Raw genomic sequence first — 27,899 nt, 5'->3', positions numbered from 1 at the left:
TTTCCTTGAACTACCTGTCTGAATAAAGAATATGTTGCTGTCACTTGGAGAAGAATTTGTTAGAACTTGTACCAAGATAGTACCATGGCTGAAGTAGCACATGCACCCTCATCCCTATCCTTTTCCATAATATTACATTTAGAGATGATCCTACCATGTGTGGTAGATCTTTGGGAAAAAAAAATTCGCCTTCTGTAAGTTGAAAAACTAGGTATTTTCTGAAAAACAGTATAATGTAGTCTGTGATGTTTAATATACTGGGTGCTTTGCTTTTTCCCTTCTACTTCTCAGTTATATTCTTCCCTGGGTTGTTCTTGTCTTTTGGTTTTAGAATACTTGTCACATTTCTATAGTTTGGAATTCCCAAAAGTGATCAAAACGTGAATCGTCAGCAATTTCTCATTGTTTAGATGCTATTTTGACATAGCTGATTCAATTATAGGGCAATGTAAATATATAAAGATTGGACCATAGGTAAGAATACAATCTTTACTTGGTTTACAGAGATTCAGTGAAAGCCTGATGGCTCAGTACTTTACATGCTAATTTCCACATTAAAGGCTGGTTGAACACTGACAGAGGTCCACTAATAGACCCAAAGTTTTGTATTATCCGTTTCTTATTCTTGGAAAAACAATGTCAACTGCAGGGCCATTGTAGGTGACAATATTAGGGTCACCTCTTTGTGGCAGTTTTAATTTGTGGGTCTAATTAGTTCAAAGAGTGATGCTCCCTATAAAAGACAATTCAGTGCCTTTCTTTACTAACAACTGAGACAGTTCTTTGCCTTCTGATCCCTAAAGCTGTACCAAGTTCATCTTTCCCCCTGGAATCAGGAGCACCTAGAATGCTAATGGTAACTATAAGAAAGAGTAGGTTACAGTTGGTCCTGTAACACAGTGTACACACCTGCTGCTCTGTGAGAAATAAACCAAGACGAGAGCTCATTTCAGGAGATGTTTTGAATCTTTACTCCTCAACGAAACTGCTGTCCCTTCCTTAGAATCCGACCAACACTAGGATTCGCCACACTAGTGCTCCAGTGTGGAGCCAGAATTTTTTTGAGTGGAAAAATCAAAAATTGTCATCAGGCACAGCAGAAACCTTCTCTTTCTACTTCTCCATTCGAACTTGAAGAGTTTTACACGTTTGCCTAAGGAATAAACACATGTCAGGTACTCCACTGTTCAACAGATGATTATAAGAAGCAAACCTGGGAGAAAGGGAACATTTCAACAAATATAAGGGGACAGAGAGACAATAATTTCCTTTACATCCATAAAAGTTCACAATGGAAATAGGTTTGCATATCTCCTAGATGATTATAAACTCTTAGAACTTTTTTTAATTTCAGAAAACACATACTCATAAATGGGGCCTAAAATAAAAAGCTATTACAACTAATTGATAAAAAAATTCTAAGAATTTCTTGTTAACATTTTGGGAAGCATTCTACACAAACTTAGTAAAAAAGTTTTAAAATCCATACACAATCCTTTTTGACATAGATGGTTAAAAGAATTATACAACTAGTATTCTATAATAATATTCAACTATAATTCAAACATTTAATATTTGCTACCTTAACCATTCATAGGCTTTCCCAAATATGCATGTCTATAGTAATTCATGATTTTTCCATAGCATGAACCTGAGTCATCCACAATTTAATGCTGGTAAGTGGGACCAAGTCATTTAACCAATGTACAGGTCTAGCCACCCATAGGCATTCACAAGTCAGCTTTGTTATTCTCTGCTCATCAACTATGTGATCCTCATTAACAATCTGAATGGGATCCATGACATTTTTCAGTTGTAATTTATGACATTTTCTAGATAGAGACTTTCAAAGCTTTTCTTTATTATCTCTTTCCCAAAGTACTCCAGAAATATAAAACGTACTATTTGAATTTCAAATATTTGAATAATTTACTATTTGAGAGCTTAACATGAATAAAAATAATAAATGATAAAATCATATGAAGGAGTGGCTAGTAATTTCTAATAGAAGGTTTTGGTAATGTGAATCAAAGTAAAACATCTACATAAATTTAAGAGCTGAGGGCAGTTAAGGCCAATAGCAGAAATAAATTAATCATGTTCTAATATAAAAAAGTATTTCCCAATTTAGAAAAAAAAAAAATGGAGTCTTTGAGGAATAGGAACAACCCTTTTCCCCATCATGCCTAGATCTCTCCCTACCTCACTGGAAAATGTAAGACTAAAATATGGCCTGAGAAAGAATGAAGCTTTTGAGTTCTGGTCACCATGATCACTTGATTTTATCTACATAGGTCGGAGCCAGTGCAGTCATAAAGTAGGTCCGTGTCATGACTTACCAAAGATATGTGTGACAAAGAATGAATCTGGAGTTCATATCAACCCACCTACCTTCCTCTCTCCCTTCAGAGAGACACAGGCTCTACTCTAGTCATAATTAATACTCACAGGACTTGATGTGCCCATTCCTATCTCCTTATCTTTGTATATCCTTTATCTTTGCCTGAAATGCTCTTCTTTCAAGTCTCAGAAGAAATGTTACCATTTCATAATTCATGAACCTTTGTGATTCATCCACTCAGCACTCTGTCCATACATCTAAGACATATCTCACCATATTTTGATTATTAATCTCTTTGTTTCTCACACTAAACTATGCTGTATTAGAAAAAAGATATTAGCATACATTTTGCTCATCCGCGCTAAGCAGCATTCCAGGCACATAAAGGATGCCTCATATTTATTAAATTGCAAAACTGAAATGATGGATGGGTGGGCGGATAGATAAATGGACAAATGAAGTTATGAATATAAGAGGAAAGTGATACATAATTTTACAAGAAAGAAACATAGTACTACCATTTGGATTCTCTGTGAAAAGCTAAGGGAACAATTAAGTGACCCAAAGGTCAGTTCCTCCATCTTAAATTTTTTTAGGATTATTCCCATGATCCTCTGGTTTCAGACTTTGAAATTATAGATAGGTATGGGTCCTGACATCAGTTTCACATTCGCACCTCGGGTATTTAAATTTATTCTCATTTGGAAAAGGTCTGATTTTTAAAACAAAATTAATTCATGAAAATAATAATGTAAGAAGATAATAGCAATGTGTGATGCTTTAATTGGTATTAGACTAACCACTTGGGATGTGGAAAATGTCCAAATAGATACATCAAGGTTGGTTCTAGCATACTCATTACAGTTAACATTTCAGTTTGAAATTATCCTAATTTTTTTTAATGCACTTCTCTCTTGAGTAATTTCCATACTGCTGCTTAACAGTGTCAGGAGAATTTTCTCATGAAATACTCCACAGTGACAATTATCCTACACCTAAGTATTACATGCTCGCTTGACATCAGGTGTGGTGGTATAAATGAAATACCATCAAGTTTCTTATAAAAGAATAAAGAAATACTACAATTGATTTGCCCCCCCCAAATAATAATGTACATACAATCTCTCTCCCTTATACACTGATTATATGCTCTATATTTAGTTCAGGATCCATGATCCCTCCCCCATTTTTTTCCAAATAAAGAGGCTAGTATTTTAAAAGACAAAGAGAAGTTAATTTTTGCTTAGCAAAATGCAGCAGACTCCATATTCTGGTCTAGACTAGAATGCCAAAGATAGCTGATTCTTCTCCTCAGGGAGAGCTGAAACCCTCCTCACCCTTTCTTTAGCCTCCACCTCTTAGATCATAATTGTTGGCATCAATAGGCTACTTAGTGCCATTTGTTTTCTCTTATAACCCTCAAAATTATTCTTTAGACTATCCCCATTTACTATTTATGGTTATTAGGCCTTGTTACTAATTACTATTATCTTCAATTTATAGTTGAAGAAACTGACGTTCAGATAAATTAAGTGAAACTTCTGGAAGATGCATCTAAGCAGCAAGTGATAGTCGGGGGACTGAGATCCTCATTCTGAGGCTTCAAACCTAGTGAAATAGGTCCTACACAACTGGTTCTTCCATTCATTCACTTGACTAACATTGATTGAACACATCCTCAGTAGCAGACACTGTCCTGGGTGTGAAAAAAATCACTACCCCTATGAACCAACAGTCTGGAGAGGCAAACAAAAGAAACAGTGATAATTTTTTTTCCAATATATTAGGCCATGGCAGGAGAAAAGTAGAGTCAAGAGGAAAAGAAGGATGTTTGAGGTAGTTAGCATAGACAGTTGCTGAGAAGTAAGACCAGTAAAAGTCTACAGCGGTGAGAGTCAGTCAAGCTAATGGTTGGGGAAAGAGAATTTTAGACAGAGGGAACAACATGTGTGAATGACTTGAGACAGGAAAGGAGGGTGGTGTTGTGGCAACAGAGCACACAAGGAGAGAATAGTAGGAGATGAGGTCGCAGATGTTACTCACTCATCAATTTCTTTGTTCAACAAATATTGTTGTTCCTTCTATGGTTACCTACTGAGGATGGGGCAAAAGCAGATACAGTCCTTGTTCTCATGTGGGCACACAAAAAAAGGAACTAGAAACACACATGCTGCATACCTTCCTCCTCCCAAGTTTCATTCCTGGAATGCAGAACTGATAGACCCTGAATGAACACATGACTTTTTTTTTTTTTTTAAGCCCTGGAAGCCGCTGTTCTTTCTTTTCAGACAGTGAGATTTACAAAGTTTAACATAAGGAAACCAGTGAACCAGTCTATGTGTGTACAGGAAGCCAACCGTTTTTTTCTGGCACATGACTTTCTGGCACATTCTTTAACTGTTGACAAAGAATTCCTCAATGCTTGACTTAAATTCCCTTATACCCTAGCTAGATTGAGACATACCCTAGTTTAGGAAAACAATCTAGAAAAAGAAGGGCACTCTTCCCTCCACTGTAGCATTTAGCTTTTCCTTTGAAGGGATGTCTCCTCCCCAAATTCTTTAGTTGTTCTCAGGATAATGAAGTTCCAGAGGAATGTGAGGCCAGTCATGAGAAAAAAATAGTCTATCTCTGCTTTTAGGGGGTTCTGAAGAGATGAGATAAAGAAGAATCTAAATGGATAACTGAAGCAGAAGGAAAAAAGCATTTTAGGCACCACCTCATCCAATGCAAACTGGTTTGAAATGTGTAGCAGAGAGGAAGCTAAAAATTATCGGGTCCATTTAAATATTTTCCTATGCAAATACTTATCATTATAAGTTGGAGACCAGACTGCCTGGGTTTAGTCCCCACTCCATTGCTTATGAGCTATGTAATTTTGGGAAACCTCCTTATTTCTCATTCTCATGTGCAAAAAGACCTCATGTATAAAATGAAGATAATAATAAGCCTATCTATCCTCTGGGGTGGTTGTGAGGATCAAGTAAAGTAATATGTGTTCAGTGTTTATGATACTGCTTGACCATAGTGAGAATTTAATTTTTACTAATTCTGGTAAAAATGGATGTAGCATGCAAGCACTAGTGTAACCAAAAAGTCACTTATCATGCAGTCTCCTCGACAAATTATACCTTTTATCATTAGGAATGTTCCTCCTTAGCAATAATTTTGCCACATTCTTCTTTGCTATTAAAATCATTATATCTACTTTCTTTAGGTTAGTGTTGGCATAAATGTATGTTTTCTATTTATTTTCACACTTTTAGTTTTCCATACTTATAATTTAGATGCTCCCTTGCTAATTTGCATATATTTGTGTTTTGACCTTTTGATCCAGAGTAACAATCCTTGCACTTATTTGCCTTTTAAGTAGATCATTTAAAGCCTTTTACATTTGGTATAGTCACTGATAAATTTTTGTTAAAATATACCAAGAACTCTGTTCTATTCATTCTTGATTTCTTTTTCCTCTCCTCTTTTTCCACCTTTTGTACTCCCTCTAACATGGACAATTACCTTCACAGGTTAAGTAACTCCTAAAACTGGACAAATCTCTCTTGGTCTTCCACTACCCAAATCCGGGATCAGAAACTCTTCTCTTCTCTTCTTGGTTTCCAGTGCCTCCAAGTATACCATCTTACATTTTGTTAAGCTCTTCAGTCCCCTTTTGGGGAAGAGGAAGATGGAGAAGTTTGACAATACTACCAAACAACACTTACTGAAAGTGAAAGTTAAGTTTCAGGAGTTCAATTTTACTGATAAACTTGGTATTGATTAGTCATCCACTAAATTAGGTAGCATTTGAAATTTATCTTTGGTATTCTACCTGCATAGTACCTCTGCATAACATTCTTATTTAGATTTAGTCTTATTTTCAAATTTACTAGCATCTAATGCTCAAAATGTAAGTTGTTACTTACACTTGAGGTTACTGTATTTTTCAGTTTGAGTGATAGTCCTGATTTACACCTATTGTCCTGACTTCCTCTTGGGTTTATCTTGGAAATATGTCCTTTTATGGACAATCTTCATCCATATAGAGTAATTATTCTTGTTGTGAAAGTTTCAGTTTTAGTAAACAATTCCTGAATGTTGAAATCTTAACTCTATAAATGTATGATTCTCCAGTACAGGAATTTTAGCCACTGTGATCGGCAAAAAGTGAACATTTCTTGAAGCATAAAACATTTCTGAAACCTATTAAATCACATCAAGTTGCTAATAAATTTTTTTTAAGTTGCTAATAAATTTTTAAGGCTGGCATTGAGAAAGGGTTCCTAGATATAGTTCTGTACTAGCTTCTTCAACTTTTCCATCATAAAAATGAGACACTGAGGTTGTAATGTTAAAGACTGACTATAATATTATCGGTTACTATTGTAATCCAAGGTCATGAACTCAGAATCCAATTAAAGCCATGGCACACACTATTACCTTTGAGATAGAAGATTCATTATAACAAAGAGGTCAAAATAGGCTTCTCACAAAATCTAGATCTATTTTAAAACACGAACATTCTCTTAAATATAGGGTTCATTTGCTGGTATTTTTTGTTATTTCTGTTACATCATAATGAAAAGTTATAATGGCATTTTCCTAATTTTGCCTAAAATTGAAAAATAATCATTGTGAATTTCAATTTCCCCTAATTTTTTTTCTTCTCTTTACCATGAGTAATTAAAAGTTCCCTAAGTGTTGAGATTGAGAGACGGGAGTTGAGGGAAATTGGAAGGGGAGGTGAACCATGAGAGACTATGGACTCTGAAAAACGATCTGAGAATTTTGAAGGAGTTGGGGGTGGGAGGTTGGGGGCACCAGGTGGTGGGTATTGTAGAGGGCACGGATTGCATGGAGCACTGGGTGTGGTGCAAAAATAATGAATACTGTTATGCTGAAAAAAAAAAAAAAGTTCCCTAAGTGTAGTGGGTCAAACTGAGGGTTTTGGAGGAGAGAAGGGTGAGGGGTTGGGTGAGCTTGATGGTGGGTAGTATGGAGGGCATGTATTGCATGGAGCACTGGGTGTGATGCATAAACAATGAATGCTGGAACACTGAAAAGAAAATAAATTGGAAAAAAAACAAAGAGTAGTGGGTCCTACATATATTGAATGTTCATCTACTGATGATGATGATGAATTTAAGATTTTCAGAGAATCAGGGAGGTGGTAATTAATAAGTAATGATTAAGAGCATGGGTTAAGGGTATCATCCAGCTATGGGCTTATTCTGACTTGGGTATTTATTAAGTGTGTGGCCCTGTTATTTCACTACAAAAAACCTGTTTCTTTTCCTATACATGGAGATGGTCCCTATCTCATCACACTACTATGAAGGTTAACTGCAATAATGCCTACAATGAGAAGACAACAAATGCCAACTCCTAAACACTTACAAACAGTACTTTGAAATAAATATTTTCAAAATCAGAAGTTTATATACTTAGTATTCTCATTATTCCATTGTATGAACTCTAATTGTGTAATAAAGCATTAGGTATGGAGGCATTTCCTGCTCTCTGATACTATAGTTGTCTTTTCCAAGCTATACATTGCCTGTGCTGAGTCTGTTTTATTTTCAAAGGTTATACTAGAGTCAGGATAAATTATAAAGGGGGTATATTATACACAATAGATCTAACACAGTTTTTTTCCTTTCTTAAGAGGAAAAAACCTATATAAAACCCATTTTGTTTGAAATGTACTGAGGTTAAAAAAATCACTTAGGTTTTATTTGTTATTCCATAAATAGGAATTACTAGCCTCTGCTAATTGCTGAATATCTATAAATACTTTCAGCATCAGTTTCTACTTGGTGTTTTTGTGATTTAGTAAGAACATTAATGTTGTATTAGTAATAGCAAAATGGGCAAGAGTAGCTCAGTATTCAATAAAAGAGTCCTTTACTGCTGTACCAACTACTCTAAGCTAGCCTCATCTTAAATTGCCATAGGCAAATAAGTACAAAAAGCTTAAAAAAAAAAAATAACCCACAAACCTAGCACATAAACCTGAACATAACATGTCTCTCTCAAGTGAATAAAACCTTTTAACCATAAAAGGAAACTTTTTGTGAGACTGTATTTGAATTGGAACAGTGGATGTACAAATACCGGTTGAGTAAAAGACAATAATTGCAATGTTCAGGGAAAAAAATTGCCTCCTTCATTTGGTAGCTCTGATAAGTCCTCAAGAATCCTCACCATTTTCTGATGGCTGTAAGGGAGAAACTACTTCTGCTCCTGCGGCATAAATCTTCCTTTACAAGTGATTAATACAACAGTTTTCATGAGGCCCATCTGTGATAGGTACCTGGAACGGCACATCCTATTACCATTACAGACTCTAGAATCCACATACTCCATTTCTATGGTTCCTTTCTAGCATGATCTTTCTGTAGCTAATCCAAAAGGGAATAGGTACACAGACCAACCTTTGAAGAACTGGTGCTTTTTAAAGTTTACCATGTTTAAATATGAATGGAGGTAATAAGGGAAACTTGAGCTATCTCTACATTAGTGTTTATTTAATAAGGCTGACTACTTGAAATAATACTGTTCATGTTTGAGTTTTGAAAAAGCTGGCCCATTTTATAAGACTATTAACAACTTTTTATTTATTTTTTCAGTGGTCCAAGATCCATTGTTTATACACCACACCCAGTGCTCCATGCAGTATATGTCCTCCTTAATACCCACCACCAGGCTTACCCATCCCCCTGCCCCCCCTTCCAAAATCCTCAGTTTGTTTCTCAGACTCCACAGTCTCTCATAGTTCATTTCCCCCTCTGATTTCCCCCAACTGACTTCTCCTTTCCTTCTCCTAATGTCCTCCATGTTATTCCTTGCGCTCCACAAGTAAGTGAAACCATATGATAATTGACTCTCTCTGACTTATTTCACTCAGCATGATCTCCTCCTGTTCCATCCATTGATACAAAAGTTGGGTATTCATCCTTTCTGAAGGAGGCATAATATTCCATTGTATATATGGACTATATCTTCTTTATCCATTCGTCTGTTGAAGGGCATCTTGGGTCTTTCCACAGTTTGGCGATTGTGGCCATTGCTGCTATGAACATTGGGGTACATATGGCCCTTCTTTTCACTATATCTGTATCTTGAGAGTAAATACCCAGTAATGCAATTGCAGGGTCATAAGGTAGCTCTATATTTAATTTCTTAAGGAATCTCCACACTGTTTTCCAAAGTGGCTGCACCAACCTGCATTCCCACCAAGAGTGTAAGAGGGTTGCCCTTTCTCCACATCCTCTCCAACACTTGTTTCCTGTCTTGTTAATTTTGGCCATTCTAACTGACATAACTTGGTATTTCAATGTGGTTTTGATTTGAATTTCCCTGATCGCTAATGATGATGAACATTTTTCATGTGTCTGATAGTCATTTGTATGTCTTCTTTGGAGAAGTGTCTGTTCATGTCTTCTGTCGATTTTTTGATGTGATTATCTGTTTTGTGGGTGTTGAGTTTGAGGAGTTCTTTATAGATCTTGGATATCAGCCCTTTGTCTGTAGTGTCATTTGCAAATATCTTCTCCCATTTCCTGGGTTCCCTCTTTGTTTTGTTGGCTGTTTCCTTTGTGGTGCAGAAGCTTTTGGTCTTGATGAAGCCCCAAAAGTTCATTTTCGCTTTTGTTTCCTTTGCCTTTGGAGATGTGTCTTGAATGAAGTTGCTGTGGCTGATGTCGAAGAGGTTATTGCCTATGTTCTCCTCTAGGATTTCGATAGATTCCTGCCTCATGTTGAAGTCTTTTATCCATTTCAAGTTTATCTTTTGTGTATGGTATAAGAGAATGGTCAAGTTTCATTCTTCTATACATAGCTGTCCAATTTTCCCAGCACCATTTATTGAAGAGGCTTTTTTCCACTAGATATTTTTTCCTGCTTTGTCAAAGAGTATTTGACCCCAGAGTTGCAGGTTCATATCTAGACTCTTTACTCTGTTCCACTGGTCTATGTGTCTGGTTTTGTGCCAGTACCATGCTGTCTTGGTGATCACAGCTTTGTAGTAAAGCTTGAAATCAAGCAATGCGATGCCCTCAGCTTTTACTTTTTCAACATTTCCTTAGCAATTCAGGGTCTTTTCTGGTTCCATACAAATTTTAGGATTGTTTGTTCCAGCATTTTGAAAAATGCCAGTGGAATTTTTATTGGGATGGCATTGAAATTATAGATGCTCTGGGCAGTATAGACATTTTACCAATGTTTATTCTTCCAATGCATGAGCAGGGAATGCTTTTCCATCTTTTTGTGTCATCTTCAAAGTCTTTCATGAGTGTTCTGTAGTTACTTGAGTACAGATCCTTTACCTCTTTGGTTAGGTTTATTCCAAGGTATCTTATTGTTCCTGGTGCTATAATAAATGGAATTGATTCTCTAATTTTCCTTTCTATATTTTCATTGTTGGTGTATAAGAAAGCAACTGATTTCTGTGCATTGATTTTTTAACCTGCCACATTACTGAATTACTGTATGAGTTCTAGTAGTTTGGGGGTGGAGTCTTTTGGGTGTTCCATATAAAGTATCGTGTCATCTGCGAAGAGAGAGAGTTTGACTTCTTCTTTGCCAATTTGAATACCTTTTATTTCTTCTTGTTGTCTGATTGCTGTTGCTAGGACTTCCAGTACTATATTGAACAACAGCGATGAGAATGGGCATTCTTGTCGTGTTCCTGATCTCAATGGGAAGGCTATCAGATTTTCCTCATGAATGATATTCGCTATGGGTTTTTCATAGATGGATTTTATGAAGTTGAAGAATGTTCCCTCTATCCCTATACTTTGAAGACTATTAATCAGGAAAGGATGCTGTATTTTGTCAAATGCTTTTTCTGCATCAATTGAGAAGACCATGTGGTTCTTCTCTCTTCTCTTATTGATTTGTTCTGTCACATTGATTGATTTGAGAATGTTGAACCACCCTTGCATCCCAGGGATAAATCCCACCTGGTCATGGTGGATAATCTTTTTAATGTACTATTGGATCGTTAAGAATCTTGGTATCCATATTCATCAGGGATATTCATCTGAAATTCTCCTTCTTGATGGGGTCTTTGCCTGGTTTGGGAATCAGGGTAATGCTGGCTTCATGGAAAGAGACTAGAAGTTTTCCTTCCATTTCTATTGTTTTGAAACAGCTTCAGGAGAACAGGTATTATTTCTTCTCTGAATGTTTGGTAGAATTCCCCAGGAATCCATCAGGTCCTGGACTCTTATTTTTTGGGAGGTTTTTGATCACTGCTTCAATCTCATTACTACATATTGGTCTATTCAGGTTGTCAATTTCTTCCTGTTTCAGTCTTGGAAGTTTATAGGTTTCCAGGAACACATCCATTTTTTCTAGGTTACTTAACTTATTGGCATATAACTTTTGATAATAATTTCTGCTGGCTGTTTCTATTTCCTTGGTGTTAGTCATGATCTCTCCCCTTTCATTCACAATTTTACTAATTTGGGTTCTCTCTCTTTTCTTTTGGATTAATTTGGCCTTTGGTTTATCGATCTTACTAATTCTTTCAAAGAACTACCTTCTACTTTCATTGATGTGTTCTACTGTATCTCTAGTTTTTATCTCATTGATCTCTGCTCTAATCTTGATTATTTTCCCTCTTGTGTGTGGGGTTGGCTTAATTTGTTGTTGATTTTCCAATTCTTTGAGGTGAGTTGGTGTATTCAGGATTTTTTCAATTTTCTTTGGTTTTGGATCAATGTGTCTTCATTCTTATTGGTTTCCATGAATTTGTTCAAGTTCTTCTTTGATTTCCTGGTTGATCCAAACATTCTTGAGCAGGATGGTCTTTAGCTTCCAAATGTTTGAATTCTTCCAAACTTTTTCTTGTGGTTGAGTTCCAGTTTCAAAGCATTGTGGTCTGAGAATATGCAGGGAATAATGTCAATCTTTTGGTATCGGTTGAGCCCTGATTTGTGGCTCAGTATGTGGTCTATTCTGGAGAAAGTTCCACGTGCACTTTTAGGGTGGAATGTTCTGTATATATCTATAAGGTCCATCTGGTCTAATTGTCATTCAAAGCTCTTGTTTGTTGATTTTCTGCTTAGATAATCTATATTACTGAGAGTGGTGTGTTAAGATCCCCTACAATTAATGTATTCATATCAATATGACTTTTTATTTTTATTAATTGGCTTATGAAGTTAGCTGTTCCCATATTGGGGGCATAAATATTTACAATTGTTAGATCTTCTTGGTGGATAGACCCTTTAAGAATGATGTAGTGTCCTTCTGTATCTCTGACTACCATCTTTAGCTTAAAATCTAATTTATCTGATATGATAATTTCTACCCCAGCTTTCGAAGCCTGTTGGCATGAAACATGGTTCTCTATCCCATTACTTTCAGTCTGGGTGTGTCTTTAGGTTCCAAATGGGTCTCTTGTAGACAACATATGGATGGTTCCTGTCTTTTTATCCAATCTGCTATCCTGTGCCATTTTATGGGAGCATTTAGGCCTTTCCTGTTGAGAGTGATTATTGAAAGATAAGTTTTTATTGACATCATGTTGTCCGTGAAGGCCTTGTTTCTATAGATTGTCTCTGTACATTTCTGTTCCATGTCACTCTTGTTTTCTTTCTTCTTATATAGAACCCCCCTTAATATTTCTTGTAGTGCCAGCATGGCAGTCACATAATCATTTAAACCTTGCTGGTCTTGGAAGCTCTTTAACTCTCCATCCATTTTCAATGTCAGCCTTGCTGGATAAAGCATTCTTGGCTCCATGTTCTCATTTAGTGCCCTGAATATGTCTTGCCAGCCTTTTCTGGTTTGCCAGGTTTCTGTGGACAGGTCTGACATTATTGTGATGGACCTTCCTCATACGTAAAGATCTCTTCCCCTAGCTGCCCTTAAGAACTCCTGTCTGAAATTATGATTCGTGAATTTCACAATTAAGTGTCTGGAGGTCTTTCTGTACTCATTGATCTTGGGGGGATATTTTTCTGCCTCTAGGACATGAACACTTGTTCCGTTCCCCAGATGAGGTAAATTTTCATCCAGGATTTGTTCAATTATATCTTCTAGTCTTCTCTCTTTCTCCACCCCCTTAGGGGTGGATCCCTTAGGGATCCCAATAATTCTGACACTGGAACATTTCTTGGCATCATTTATTTCCCTAACTCTGTTTTCATAGCTTCTAAGATGTTTGTTCTAGGCCTCCTCCTGATCCTTCTTTTCTATCAGTTTGTCTTGTAGATCACTAATTCAATCTTCTGCATAAGTTACCCTAGCTGTTAGAGTATTTAGGTTAGATTAGATCTCATTGATAGCATTTTTTAGTACTGCCAGATCAGCCCTCACTTCTGCCCTTAGAGATTCTATGTTGCCACTAATGGTCTTCTCCAACCTAGCCATTGCCTGGATAATTGTAGCCCTGAATTGCCTTCCGACATATTGTTTATGTCCATATCCAATAGTTCTGTGGCAGAGATCACAGTCTCTGAATTTTTCCTGTTGGGTGTTCTTCCTCCTAGTCATTTTGGTGAGAGTTGGTTGTGGGGATGTATAGTTGAATGTATCAACCATGATCCAGGCAAAGTGCACCCTGGAAAGTTTCGGAGCAATTGGAAGTCAACACCAAAAAGAAAGAAAGAGAGAGAGAGAGAAAGAAAATATCCAGCCAAAATGAGCCCCAAAGTAAGATTTATACGGTACATAAACAAAAATGAACAAACACAAAGACTGACAAAAGTAAAAGACAAGAAAAAAAACACAGCCAAAATGAAACCCAAGAATAAAACTTATATAGTACAAAAACAAAAACAAATACACAGAAACACTGACAGAAGAATAAGATGGGAAGGTGGTTATAAACCCTTGATGTGGGTGAGGAAGGTTATGTCGGTTCTTCCTGGGTATATCTTGTTATCTTTGTTAAAGGACTCAACTTTCCAGAGATACAGAGAAATTAAAAGTAGTTTATATATAGGGGTAGTATTTAATAGGGAAAAGGATTACCTTGAAGCTTATATCTATATATAGAGATTGATAGATAGATAGATAATATTTAATAAAAAAAAAACCCACAGGTACATGTATGTAAAAAGTTCAACTTAAAAAGTTATTATGTAATATGTTGTATTAAATATCTAGTTGTAGTTTTAAATAGATTTTTAAAATAAGAGAAGAATCATGAGAACGAATTTAAAAACAAAAAAGTATAAAAAAGTTGTATCTATGAAATATACAGGTTTGGGGACAGTACCAAGGGGCTTAATATATTGTTTTCCCCTGATGGGGTTTTACAGTTTTATTGAGACCCTGTGGTTATTGACCTCTTATTTTTTTGGTTTGTCTTCTGGGGGAAGGGCCTGTGGCATTGTTTTTCAGTCAGTCTTGCTTGGGTTGAGTTGCCCTGGCCCTATGAAGGGGCTGGGCTCTGTGGAAACCAGTTTTTCAGGCTTTTGTTCTCTGGAGGTTTTTGTTCTTTGGTGGCTTTTGGTGGCTTTTTAGAGAGTTAGAGCAAAGTGAACTGTAAGTATCCAGTCCTCTGCCCCAGAAAGAAACCTCAGGCTGCTCCCCTCTGGATGGTCCAGAACACATAGACTCCCCCTCTGCAACCTCCCACAGGTGTTGTGCACCCCCAGCCACCGTCTCAGAGGTTGCCCGAGGCCCCCTCTTGTCTCTGCACCCCTGTGCCACTAAAACTGCAAGCAATATTGGTCCAGGGAGCCAGATTCCAGTGGATGCCATTACTGGGACTGCTGTCTGGAGTCCAGGCCCATGCTGAGTGTGCTCACACCCAGTGGCAGTGGCGACGCTGGTCACAGAAGGCTGCAGGTCCAGGGACCTCTGGCAGGAGCTGCACTGGGTGCAGGTGGGGGTGCGCCCAGCCGGAGCAAGCAGTGGAAAGCCGCAGGCTCAGGGACCATCGACTGGAGCCCCTGCCAGGCTCTCTTAGGCGCAGGTGGGCACTAGCTGTGACTGTCCTGGGACCATGGGCTTAAGGCCATGCCCCTGGCCGCCTGACTCTACCTGTTGCCCTGTTTCCCCTTAAGACGTTTTGTTCTTTTTGAGTGATTTTTTTTATAAACTTTTTTTTTTTATTTGACAGAGAGAGAGAGAGATCACAAGTAGGCAGAGAGGCAGGCAGAGAGAGGAGGAAGGAGGCTCACTGCTGAGCAGAGAGCCCGATGCGGGGCTCGATCCCAGAACCCTGAGATCATGACCTGAGCCGAAGGCAGAGGCTTAACCCACTGAGCCACCCAGGTGCCCCTTTTTGAGTGATTTTTATCCGGACTCCAAGTTAATGCTGGTCCCCAAGCACAGGGCATCGTATTGGGGTATTACTTTCCAATGGGTCACTTCTGGTGGTTCCTTCCCCCTTCTGTTTATCCTCTGATATCAGTCTGAGCACTCCCACTCTGCTTTACCTCTCCATTGATGATCTCTTGCCCTCATAGAGATCCAGAAATGTATAATCTTACATCTCAGGCTGATTTCGTGGCTGTTCAGAGTGTTCTGGTAGAACACTCTGGTAGCTCACTTCAGGGGACCGGTTGAAGCAAGGTCTCCTACTTCTCTGCCATCTTGCCTCTCTTCCTATTAACAACTTTCTTGATTAATGTATTTTATTTAACAAGTACACATAGCCCCTACCCTTGAACAGGAACTGTTTTAAGTGCTTTACAAATATTAACCCATTTAATCTATATAGGGAAACTATGTGGTGGGTATACTGTTATCATGCTCTCAGATGTACAAACTGAGGAGAATAGATATAAAGTAACTTGCCCAAGGCCACCAGTTACTAAGTAGCAGTGCTGGGGTGTGAACCCAAGTCATTTGACTCCAGAGACTGGTTTCTTAATCATTACACCATGTTTGAAGACATTCTCAAGAGAGCACAGCAGCCACTTCTCATTGAGGCAAATAGGACCCATTGTAAAAATAGACGAATGGCTCTTGGCAATGCTTCTATTATGAGTGATAAAGGCAAAGCTAATAGAACTCATGGAAACATTCTGGAGTCTTAATGTAAAAGTCTTCTTAAATTAAACACAGATTATTACTCCCCTCCCAAAGAACAATTTCTTAGTTATATATTAGACTAAATCACAGGCATACCAGCTCTAGAAAATGTTTCTGAGTACTGTGTCTCTTAGTTTTTTGCATTTGGTATGACTAAAGAATGAGCTTATTTTCTTTGGTGTAATAATGGTTTCTCTTGTTCTTATAAAAAATGTGTCCTTTAGGCATGGATGATTTAGAATGACAACTTTTCAAATTAACTTGCTTGCCTTACAGTCTCAAAAGACTGCCCTTTCTTTCCTATCTAATCTGGTATTCCATAATAATAGGTATATAACCCAAAGAGGTCAGAAAAAATAAACTTCACTTAGATGGGACAAGACAATGTGCGTAAGAAATGCCATCTCCAGGAAGAAGATATGTGACTGTACCTGTCTTTGGATATCTAGTTCCTCATACAATGACTGGCACTGAATAGATGTTCAATAAAGATTAGCAAATTCAGATTCAGGTATGATTTTGTTCTATCTCCATTGACAGGTACGACATACAGAGTTAAATAAAACCTCCAACTTTACACGTAGAGTGCCAAACTTGCATGCATAAAAAAAAAATCCCTTAGGCATATAAAAAGATTCTACTTTTTTAATAAAATTTTAATTATTTTCTTCTTATTGATATATAATTGACATAATGTATCAGTTTCAGGTACACAATATGATTCAATATTTGTATACATTGCAAAATAATTACAAGGATCTAGTTAACACCTGCCACCACATAGTTAGAAAATTTTTTGTGTGGGATGAGAATTTTTAAGATTTATTCTCTTAGCAACTTTCAAATAGGCAATACAGTATTGTAAACTATAGTCACCATGCTGCACTTAATATCCAAATGATTTAATTATTTTATAACTGGAAGATTGTGCTTTTTGACATCCTTCACCCATTTGGCCCACCCCCAACCTCCAGCCTCTGGCAATCACCAATCTGTTCTCTGTAAGCGTGGTGTTCTGGGAGTACCTTTGTTTTGGTTTCTTCTGTTTAGATTCAACCTAAGAGATATCCTATGCTATTGATCTTTCTATGTTGACTTATTTCACCCATAATAATGCCTTTTCTGGGTCCATCCGTGTTGGATGGCAAGAATTCCTTCTTTTCTCTGGCTGAAAATATTCCATTGTATGTATACATAACATATTGTCTTTTAAAAAATTTTTAATTTTAGTTCCAGTTAACATGCTGTTATAATAGTTTCAAGGGTACAATATACTGATTCAGCATTTCCATATACCACGTGGTGCTCATCATGACAAGTGTACTCCTTAATCCCCATCACCTATTTCAACCATCTCCCCACCTACCTCCCCTTTGGTAACCATCAGTTTGTTCTCTAAATATAATTAAGAGTCTGTTTCTTGGTTTGTTTCTTGTTTTTTCCCTTTGCTTATTTGGTTTTTTTCCCTTAAATTCCACATGAGCTACTATGTTGTTGAGGATTTTTGCATCCATGTTCATCAGGGGTATTGGCCTGTAGTTCTTTTTTTTTTCAGTGTTATCTGGTTGTGGTAGCAGGGTAAATGTTGGCATCATAGAATCAATTTGGAAGTTTTCTTTTGGGTGGGGGGGGGCGGTTTAAGAAGAATAGGTATTAACTCTTCTTTAAATGTTTGGTAGAATTCACCTGTGAAACCATCTGGTCGTGGATCTTTGTTGAGAGATTTTTGACTACTGAGTCAATTTCTTTGCTGGTCATCTCCCTTCAAATTTTCTATTTCTTCCTATTTCAGTTTTTATGGTTTTCATGTTTCTATGAATTTACCCCCCTCTTCCAGGTTGTCCAATTTGTTGGCATACAGTTTTTCATAATATTCTCTTAGAATTGTTTGTATTTCAAAAAAAAAAAAAAGAATTGCTTGTATTTCTGTGGTATTGGTTATTTCTCCTTTCTCATTTGTGATTTTGAGTCCTTTTCCTTTTTTTTTCTTGATGAGTCTAGATAGCAGTTTATTAAATTTATTGATTTTTTTTTCCCCCAAAGAACCAGATCCTGGTTTCATTGACCTGTTCTATTTTTTTCCCCTCCTTCTGCTGATTTTAGGTTCTGTTTGTTGTTCTTTTTCTGGTTCCTTTGGGTGTAAGGCTGGGTTGTTTGAGGTTTTTCTTGCTTCTTGAGGTAGGCTTGTATTGGTATAAACTTCCCTCTTAGAACCAGCTTTGCTGTATCGCAAAGATTCTGGACCATCATATCTTCATTTTCATTTCTTCTATGTACTATTTTATTTCTTCTTTTATTTTCTGGTTGACCCACTCATTGTTTAGTAGCACGTTATTTAACCTCTATGTATTTGTGGTTTTTCCAAATTTTTTTCTTGTGGTTGACTTCCAGTTTCACAGCCTTCAGAGAAAAATATATGACTTTGATCTTTTTGAATTTTGAGGCTTGTTTGTTGGGCTAATGTGATCTATTCAGGAGACTATTCCATGTGCACCTGTAAAGAATGTATTCTGTTTTAGGATGGAATGTTCTGGATATGTCTGTTAAATCCATCTGGTCCAGTGTGTCACTCAAAGCCATTATGTCCTTGTTGATTTTCTGTTTATATGATCTGTCCAATGATGTAAGTGTGGTCTTAAAGTATCCTACTATTACTGTGTTCTTATCAATTAGTTCCTTTATGTTTGTTATTAACTGTTTTATGTATTTGGATGCTTCTATGTTGGGTGCATAAATATTTATAATTGTTATATCTTCTTATTGGATAGTTCCCTTTATTATTATATAGTGTCTTTGTCTCTTGTTACAGCCTTTGTATTAGTCTATTTTGTCCAGTATAAGTATTGCTACTCCAGCTTTCTTTTGACATCCACTTGCATGATAAATATTTCTCCATTCCCTCACTTTCAATCTGCAGGTGTATTTAGATCTAAAATTAGTCTTCTTAAAGTTGATGGAAACTTAAATATGAATGAATTATAAAAATTTTATATTTTTGCCCCCACTACACATTTTTTATATATTTTGCCTCTTTGTATTTTGTGTATCATTTTTAAAAAAGATTTTATTTATTTATTTGACAGAGAGAGAAAGAGAATACAAGTAGGCAAAGGCAGGGACAGAGGGGGGGAGGGAAGCAGGCTCCTTGCTGAGCAGAGAGCCCAACACAGGGCTTGATCCCAGGATCCTGAGATCATGACCTGAGCCAAAGGCAGAGGCTTAACCCACTGAGCCACACAGGTGCCCCTAATTTGTGTATCCTTTAATTATTGTAGTTATTTAATTTTACTACTTTTATCTTTTAACCTTTATACTAGCTTTGTAAGTGTTTAATCCACTACATTTACTATATATTTGCCTTCACCAGTGAGGTTTTTGCTTTCATGTATTTTCTTGTTGCTAATGTCTTTTTAACATTTCTTTAAAAAGCTGTTTTAATGGTAATGAACACGTTTAGCTTTTGCTTTTCTAGAAAACTCTTTAAATTCTGAATGATAACCTTGCTGAGTATTCTTCATAGATTTGTTTTTTTTCTAGAGCATATAGACGGGCCTTTGCTTTAACCCATTCTGTCACCTCATGTCTTTTGATTGAAGCATGTAGTCCATTTGCATTCAAAGCAATTATTGATAGATATGTATTTATTGCCATTTTATTACTTATAGTTATTTCTAGAGCTTTTCTCTGATCCTTTGTCTTTCTCTCATGTTTTGCTGATTTTCTTTAGTGATGTATTTGGATTTCTTTCTATTTATACTTTGCATACTTATTAGTTTTTTGATATATGGTTACCATTCGGTTTGTATATATCTCTTCTGCATATAGCAGTCAATATGGTCATTTAACTTTGAACCCATCCTTTACTCCTCTTCTCCCTGTGTTATAGATATAAGTTAATATATTTTATGTCCTTTTTTTGGTAAGTTCCTTGACTGATTTTTACAAAAAAAAATCCATTTTTACTGCTTTTATGTTTCCTATCTTTATGCTGTCACTTTTGGTCTCTCTATTCCTTTCAAAGAGCCCTCTTTAATATTTTTTGGAGAACTGGTTTACTAGTCACAAACTTCAGTTTTGTTTGTCTTTATCTCTTATGCTCTTTATCTCTCCTTCTATTCTGAATGATAGTCTTGCTTGATAGAGTATTCTTGGCTGCAGATTTTATCCATTCAGCACTTTGTATCGTGCCATTTACTTCTGTCTTGGAAAGTTTCTGCTGAAAAATCCCTTGCTAGTCCTATAGCGCTTCCCTTCTATGTAATCATCTCCTTTTGTCTTGCTGCTTTTAAAACTTTTTCTTAATCACTATAGTTTGCCAGTTGAATTACATTAAACATTTTTCTCATTTTGTTTATTGAGCGCTTTATCTCTGCTATGTTGTTCCTTATCTTTGTTAAGAATCTCATTCATGTGTCACTCTTTTTTTTTTTAAAGATTTTATTTATTTATTTATTTGACAGACAGAGATCACAAGTAGGCAGAGAGGCAGGCAGAGAGAGAGGAGGAAGCAGGCTCCCCGTGGAGCAGAGAGCCCGATGTGGGGCTCGATCCCAGGACCCTGGGATCATGACCTGAGCCGAAGGCAGAGGCTTTAACCCACTGAGCCACCCAGGCGCCACTCATGTGTCACTCTTTTCTCAAGTCCAATGTGTATCTTTATGATCATTTTAAATACTCCATCAAGCATGTCACTTATATCTGCTTCACTTAGATCTCTGGCCATGGCCTTTTCCTGTTCTTTCATCTGAGGTAAATTTCTCCATCTTCCCATTTTTGTCTAAGTTTCTGTGCGTATTTATCTGTGTTAGGAAAGTCAGCGAAGTCTCCTATTCTTGAGAGTGATGGCCTTATGAATAAGGGGTCCTGTAGTGCCCTCAGTTTAGTGTCTGCTGTTGTCCAGGGCCTGGTGCTTCTGGGATTATCTCCAAAGTATGTATGCTATCTGTGTTCTGCTGTTTTGTCCTGGCTACTTTATCCTTCAAACCAGCCATCTGCAAAGGCTCTCTTTGCCTGTTGTGAGCAGTGTTTCATCCCTGGCCTGAAGGTGTTGTGTTAATTAGGTATGCTCTGGTCTGCTTGTGAAATGAGATGTGTTGCCACCACCACTGGAAATGAGGCTCTCCAAAACTCCCATGTTGAGAGATGGTGGTGTGAGCAGGGGTTTGGGGCCAATCTTCAGTGGAAGGGAGCCTATGAAGCTGGGACTGAGGCAAGCATGACTGTGAAGGGTAATTCCACTGGAATTGGGGAGTGGGGCTTGGTTTAAGCAAGTTAGTTAGCAGGCATTGATCTTTACATATTCCCACAGGTATCCCTGTGGTTATACAAAAGGGTGGGAGAAGGAAATGGTGCCAGCTAGTTATTTGTTCCCAGAGAGATCTCTGTGAATGCTGCCTCTTTGGGACATGCTCTGAGAAGAGCAAATCATCTTCCCTCTATATGTCTGTGGATTCTTTGCCTGCCTTCTCTCCAGGATCAGCACAATGCCTTCTGGGCTGTATCCCAGCCAAGCCTGCTGACCATTAAGACTCTAGGCTTTAAGCCTCACTGGTCACCCGAAGTCACAAAATTCAAGCCCACTTTCCAAGCCAGTCACTATGGAGATTCATTTACCCTGTGCACCCTCCTCTGTGTCACTCTGTCTCTTGCCCTTTTCTGCAACTATGGCTCCCTGCCCACTGCAGCAGCCAAGTCTGTTTCTCTTCCAAACCACATCTCCACACTTTATACCTTCTTTTGTGTAGCCCCTTCTTTACCTTTAGTTGGGGAGTTTGTTCTGCCAGACTTCAGGTCAACTTCTGGGGTATTTATGATGATTTGATAATTATCTAGTTGTATTTGTGGGATGAGGCAAGCCTAGGGTCCTCCTACTCTGTTCCTACACCTTAACACATTTTCTTTATACATTCATCCACTGATGCTCACTTAGGTTGTTTCTAAGTCTTGAATACCATAAATAATCCTGCAGTGAACCCATATGGGGATACATATATCATTTAAAGTTAGCATTAATGTTCAGATAAATTCCTAAAGTAGATTTCTGGATCATATGGTAGTTTTACTTTAATTTTTTGAGGAACTTCCATACTGTTTTCCATGGTGGCTATACTAATGTACCTTCCTATCAACAGTCCACAACGGTTCCCTTTTCTCCCCATCCTTACCAACACTTGTTATTTTTTTGATAATGGCCATTCTAATGTGTATGAAGTGGTATCTCATTGTACTTTTGACATGCATTTTCCTGATGATTAATGATGTTGAGCATCTTTTCATGTGTCTGTGTAACCCTAATTGTTTTTCTTACATCAATGTCTTCTAGCTTTGAGTGTGCAGATCTTTCACCTCTTTGGTTAAATTTATTCCTATGTATCTTATTCTTTTATAAATGGGTTTTTTTTTTAAATCTCTGATAATTCTTTTAGTGTATATAAACAACTGAGTTTTTTGTATATTGATTTTGTTTTCTGCAACTTTGTTGAATTTATTTGTTCTAAGAGTTTTGGTGAAGTCTTTAGAGTTTCTAAATATGTCATTTATAAATAGTGATAGTTTTACTCCTCCTTTCCTTTTCCTTTTTCTTTTTCTTTTTTTTTTTTTTTTTGCCTAATTTCTCTCCCAAGGACTTCCAGTATTATGTTGAATAGAAGTGACAAGAGTGGATGACAAGACATCTTCGTCCTGTTTCCAATCTTAGGGAAAAGTATTCAGTTTTTCATCATTGAGTTTGACGTTAGCTGTGGGTTTGTCATATATGGCCTTTACTAGGTTGAGAGTTTCTGTCATATATAGTTGCTAATTTTGTCAAAAGCTTTTTCTGCCTCTGTTGAGACAATCCTATCATTGTTATTCATCATTTTATTAATGTGGTGTATCACATTGATTAGCAGATGTGGAGTCATCCTTGCCTTCTTAGAACATATCTCTCTTAATCATAGCATATGAACCTTTTAATGTACTGTTGAATTATATTGCCTGACATTTTATTGAGAATTAGATGTTGGCCTGTAATTTTCTTCACTTATACCATTCTTATCTAGTCTTGGTATCAGAGTAATGCTGGCCTCAGAAAACCAGGTTGGAAACATTCCCTGCTCTTTAATTTTTTGGAGGAGTTTGAGAATAACTGGTATTGATTCTTTTTTTAATCATTAGTAGCATTCACCTGTGAAGCAGTCTGGTCTTGGACTTTTGTTCACAGGGAAATTTTTGATTACTGATTCAGTCTTCTTACTAATAATCAGTCTGTTCAGGTTTTTCATTTTTTCATGACTCAGTTTTGATAGGTTATATGTTTTTAAAAATTTATTCTAGGTTGTCCCAATTTACTGGTATATAATTGCTCATAGTAGTCTCCTATTATCCTTTGTCTTTCTGTAGTTTCAATTTTAACTTCTCTTTCATTTCTGATTTTATTATGGTCCTCTCTTTATTCTTGGTGATACTAGCTAAAGGTTTGTTAATTTTGTTTATCTTTTCAAAGAACCATCTATCAGTTGCATTGATCTTGTCTTTTGTCATTACTTTTATTCTAACTTTGGTCTGCATTTGCTATTTTTTTTCTCTAGTTTTTGAGGTGTACAGTTAGGTTGCTTACTTGAGATCTTGCTTGTTAATATAGGCATTAATTGCTATGAACTTCCCTCTTAGAATTGCTTTCATTGTTTTCTGTAAGTTTTGTTATGTTGTACTTCCATTTCCATTTGTCTTGAAGTATTTTTCTTTTGATTTCTTCTTTGACCCATTAGTGGTTTAGGAGCATGTTTTTTAATGTCCACATACTGCTGAATTTCCAGTTTCATTCCATTGTGGCCAAAAAAGATGCTTGATAGGATTTCAGTCTTAAATTTATTAAGATTTGTTTTGTGATCTAAAATATCATCTATCCTGAAGAATGTTTGTGTGCTTGAGAAAAATGTGCATACTGTTTTTTTTTTTTTTTTTAAATAGAATGTGCTATAAGTATTGTATAAGTGTGATGACCATCTGGTCTAACATGTAGGTTAAGTTTAATGTTTCTTTATTGATTTTCTATGGGTGATCTCTCTATTGGTAAAAGTAGGATATTAGATTTTCATACTTATTGAATCACAGTTGATTTCTCCTTTTAGGTCTATTAATTTTTGCTTTATATTTTTAGGTACTTTGTTGGGTGCATAAATATTTCAAAATGTTATATCTTTTCATTGGATCACTGTGTAATGCCCTCCTTTGTCTCTTATCTCTGACAAAATAGACCTTCAAAGACTGTAATAAGTATGGCTACCTCAGCCTTTTGTTGGTACCCATCTATCCAATTTAAGTTTTTGTGTCTCAAGTGAGTCTGTTTTAGGCATATACAGATAGGTCTTATTTTTTTATTTCATTTAACCACTCTGTCTTCTGATTTTAGAATTTAGCTCATTTACCATTAAAGTAGTTACTGATAACTGGACTTTTGCCATTTTTTTTTTTTTTTTACTTGCTTTCTGGCTGCTTTTTAGTTCCTTTCTTCTCTTGCTCTCTTCCTTTGCAATTTGGTGACTTTATTGAGTGGTACATTTATACCTTTTTTCATTTTGTGGTTACCATGAGACTTCTAACAGTCTATTTTATGTTTGTACTGAAGTTATTATAAGCTTATCTAAAGCTCTACATTTTTACTCTCCCACCTGTTCTGTGTTTTTGAGGTCACATTTTGCATCTTGTGTATTCCTTAACTAAGTATTGTACTTGTTTTTACTACTTTGTCTTTTACCCTTCATACTAGCTTTATAAGTGACTAGTGCACTTCCTTTTCTTTATATTTACCTTTACCAGAGATTTATACTTTTATATTTTTTCTTGTTCCTAATTAGTGCCCTTCCTTTTCAACTTAAGGAAGTCTCTTTAACATTTTTTTCAAGAGCCAGTTTGGTGATGATGAACTCCGTTAGTTTTTGCTTGTCTTGAAAATTTTATCACTCCTTTAATTCTGAATGTTTGCTGGGTAGAGTATTCTTGGTTGGCAGGGATTTTTGTTATTTTTTCCCCTTTTGGCACTTCGATTATGTTAAGCCACTCCCTCTGGCTTGCAGTTTCTGCTGAAAATTTGACTGATAGTTTTATGGGGGTTCCCTGTACATAACAAGTTATTTTTCTCTTGTTGCTATTAAGATTATCTCCTTACCTTTAATTTTTTTACATTTTAAATAGAATGTGTTTGGGTTGGTTCCTTTTTAGTTCATCTTATTAGGAACTTTCTGGGCTTTCTAGATAAAGGTTTCCTTCCTCAGGTTAGAAAAGTTTTTAGCCATTATTTCTTCGAAGAGGCTTTCTTCTCCCATCTCTCCTCACTTCTCCTTGGGTACCCCTATAATGGAAATGTTAGTCCACTTGATGTTGTTCCATCAGTCTCTTATTTTTTTTCTTGTTGCTGCTCTGATTGGATGTGTCCCACTGCCCTGATTTGGAGTTCATTGATTTGTCTTCTGCTTCCTCTAGTCTGCTGTTCAATCCCGATAGTGTATTTTTCACTTAAAATATTATATTCTTCAGTTCCATGAATGTCCCTTTGGTACCTTCTTATGTTTTCTATCTCTTTGTTGAAGTTCTCAATGTGCTCCTCTATTCTTGTCTTGAGTTTGGTATCTCTATACCAAATAGTATTTTATACTATTATTTTGAACTTTTTATTATATAACTTACTTCCATTTCATTAAAGTTTTTTTTTTAAAGTTTTATCATATTCTTTTGTTTGGAATATACTCCTGCATTTTGTTTGACTCCCTGTGTTGGTGTCTGTATATTAGCTGAAACAACCACCTCTCATAATCTTGAAAGAGTGGCCTTATGTAGGAAATGAGCCTTATTGCTCAACACTGCCATAACTCTCAATTGTCTCTCAGAACTTTGTGATTGTCCAAGCAGCCTACTTTATTTTTATTACCTCCCAGTATTTAAGGGTGTGCTACAACATATCAGTGTCCCAAGGGGATAATATCTAGATTCAGGCTGATTATAAGCCATATCCTCAGGTAGCAGATTTTAGAGTATGTAAATATATACAGTCTCGTGTGCCACAAGTATAAACCTTGTTGCCCACCATAGCCAAGCAATCTGGAGGTGGCCTGGCCATCACAAAAATGAGGACTTCAGACAAGTGTATAAGCTCCTTTCTGAGAGATCAAAGTGAGCTGAAACGAAGCAGAGGAAGAGTATAAAGATTTTACCCACCAGCCTCCATTCCCTGAGAGCACTTTCATAAGCCCATCCCTCAGGCCAAAACTCCTAGATAAAGCAAATAGACCTCTTTCACAGAAGGAGGATGTGTTTCCATCTGCTATCAGTTCAGTGCCCTGGGAGTGGTTGCTTGCCAAGAACTGTCTGATTGTTATAGTTCCGTGGGACCCAGGACCCCCTACCATGCCAGAGCCTGGCAATCAGGAAGTGTCCCCTGGTCAGCTATGGCAAAAGCTGGGGCTCCTGACATGTGTAAAAGCTCCCTTCTGGAGGCTATTAGGCTTTGAGTTCTCTCCCCATTGTGGGTTGCTCCACCAGGAGTGGGGTTTATAGTGAGATTGTGTCCCAGTTTCCCCTACCCACTTTAACATGTAGGAGTTGCTAAGCCAGCCTTGAGGTTTTGTTTAAAAAACTATTCCATAAAATATAAGATGAAAACAGAGAGGGAGGCAAATCACAAGAGACTCTTAACTATAGGAAACCTGAGGGTTGCTGGAGGGGAAGTGGTGGGGATGGGGTAAGTATATGATGGGCATTAAGGAGGACACTTGAAGCAATGAGCACTGGGTGTTGAATGCAACTGATAAATCACTACATTCTACCTCTGAAACTAAGAATAGAGTATATGTTAATTAAATTGAATTTAAATAAGACATTTAAAAAAGAAACTGTACCATATATAGCCACAGACTTGATGTGTCTGTGGAAGGATATTCCTATTCCATCTTGAGCCAGAACCCCTAAAGAAAGAGTCTACTTTTGAACCCACTGCAGTCGGGTGTATCCATAATAGTTTTGAGCAAGAATTGTGGTCAGATTTGTTGTTTGGGGGCTGATTATATAATTGCTAGTGCAAACCCCTCCAGAATTATCTTTCACTGCACTTCAGTCTTGGTTATGGTAAGAGGAAGACCGAGAATTGACACTTTGATGAGGATATAGCCTGAGTAAGACATAAATCTTTGTTGTTTTAAACTACTGATAGTTGAAGCTTGTTTATTTATTTATCTGTTTATTTTTTTAGCCTACTCTAATACAGAGTTCATCCCATCACATCACGAGTGGGAACATCTCTTGGGCAAAGCCTTATTCATATATGTATCACCAGGGTTTAGTATACACCCTAACATTATTTTAATAACTGAAAAAAAATCTTTATCAAAGCAACATCAAAATGAAGTACAATACCTAAAATTTTAGGAAATAGTTTATAAACAGCACTGTAAAATTCTGTAATTCACAGGAATCTACTCAACTTAGAAATTTGATCAAAAGTTATTATATGGGTCCCTAAAACAGATTCAATGAATTATGATTATAAATTTTGTCTAGACCATCCATTAAGCAAATACAACAGTTGGCAATT

The 27,899-nt window shown here is 36.8% G+C and overlaps 1 protein-coding gene across 3 annotated transcripts in view; it reads right to left on the bottom strand.

Annotated features, from left to right (window-relative positions):
• TAFA2 (TAFA chemokine like family member 2) overlaps positions 1-27,899 on the bottom strand; it is a 489,998-nt gene that overhangs the window by 17,018 nt on the left and 445,081 nt on the right. Inside the window, exon 5 of one of the 3 annotated variants that reach the window (XR_007129699.1) lies at positions 910-1,153. The exons of the other annotated variants lie outside the window; for them this stretch is intronic. The gene's annotated coding sequence lies outside the window, so the exon portion shown is untranslated. The remainder of the gene's footprint in view (positions 1-909; positions 1,154-27,899) is intronic. 3 annotated transcript variants of the gene reach the window in all.

The sequence above is a fragment of the Lutra lutra genome, chromosome 8 (assembly GCF_902655055.1).
Source record: "Lutra lutra chromosome 8, mLutLut1.2, whole genome shotgun sequence".
NCBI classification, from domain to species: domain Eukaryota; kingdom Metazoa; phylum Chordata; class Mammalia; order Carnivora; family Mustelidae; genus Lutra; species Lutra lutra.
The sequence above is the reverse complement of the archived record's forward strand: the minus strand, read 5'-3'. Positions and strand labels throughout refer to the sequence as shown.